General features: G+C 30.4%; 1 protein-coding gene across 1 annotated transcript in view; it reads right to left on the bottom strand.

Moving 5' to 3' along the window:
• The window catches only part of LOC118749388 (zinc finger protein ush-like), a 622,067-nt gene that overhangs the window by 12,691 nt on the left and 608,090 nt on the right, over window positions 1–1,286 (bottom strand). The gene's annotated exons all lie outside the window — the stretch shown is intronic.

Raw genomic sequence — 1,286 nt, 5'->3', positions numbered from 1 at the left:
CAGCTTATAGAAAATTTCATTACCTTTTAAAATCTTCAAACCGTTTTAGAATTGCTTAATTCGTTCTTGAGATATATATGATTAAGTGGACCCAATTTTTTTTTTTTTGCAAAAACGGTAAATTGCAAATATCTCAAAAACGGTACCATAAAATTAAAAATAACCTTGATTTTCGGAATCAGGGGGTGATTTTACATACGAATTTCATAACGGCGTCTCTGGTAAATTTTGGCCGTCGACCAGTGTTTTTAGCAAAGAAAAAACCGACTTAAAAAGAAAATATATATATCTATATATTTCATGATTCAATGATCGGATCTAAACCAAATTAGTATGGGGCTACCTCTGAGACACTACCTTTCCGTTGCAAAAAGAATTATTATCGGTTGACGTGGTGCAAAGTTATGCGGTAACATACATAAAAAAAAAAATAATATTCCGACGAACTGATAACTTCCTCCTTTTTTGGAGGTCGGTTAAAAAAGTACGAATGTTTAAACATTACCGTGGATACGCGAAACCTCTACCGACGTCGGAACGCAGCGCCGATAAACCTGGACCCGTTCGTCGTTGCATGCTTACGTTTTAAGACGCATATATGTAGGTCTATTATTATTATATATGTTAATAATTCTTACGATTAATTCTTTATATTAATAATTATTGAAATCTCAGTGCCTTAATTTATTTTCGAAATCATGAGAATATGTAATTATAAAAATATAAAAAAAGGAACAGTCCTGCGCCTTCGTCTTGGTCTGCAGGCTGTATCGGAGATAATACGATAGCGAAAATAAAAAATAAAAATATCGATGAAAATATCGATATCAAAATCGGTAATAATATCGATAGCAAAATGGATTACAAAATCGGTTACCAAATCTATCGAAAAATCGATTAGAAAAACCGATAACAAAGTCTATAACAAAACCCATAAAAATATCGATAACAAAAGCGATGACAATATCGATAGCAAAATTGATAAAAATGTCGGTAACAAAACCGATAAAAACATTGATGACAAAATCGATAAAAATATCGAAAACAAAATCGATAAATATATCTATAACAATATCGATAGCAAAATCGATAACAAAATGGATAAAATAACCGATAACAAAATCGATAAAAAAATATCATTGTATCGATAAATTCCGAAAATATCGATAACAAAACCTATAATAAAACCGATAGCAAAATCGTTAACAGAATCAATAAAAATATCGATAACAAAACCGATCAAAATATCGATGACAAAATCGATTAAAATATCGGCAACAAAATCT

Source organism: Rhagoletis pomonella, unplaced genomic scaffold, assembly GCF_013731165.1.
Source record: "Rhagoletis pomonella isolate Grant_MI unplaced genomic scaffold, Rhpom_1.0 Rhpom_scaffold_00015, whole genome shotgun sequence".
In the NCBI taxonomy this organism is placed as follows: Eukaryota; Metazoa; Arthropoda; class Insecta; order Diptera; family Tephritidae; genus Rhagoletis; species Rhagoletis pomonella.
This window is presented reverse-complemented; position numbering and strand designations above follow the sequence as displayed.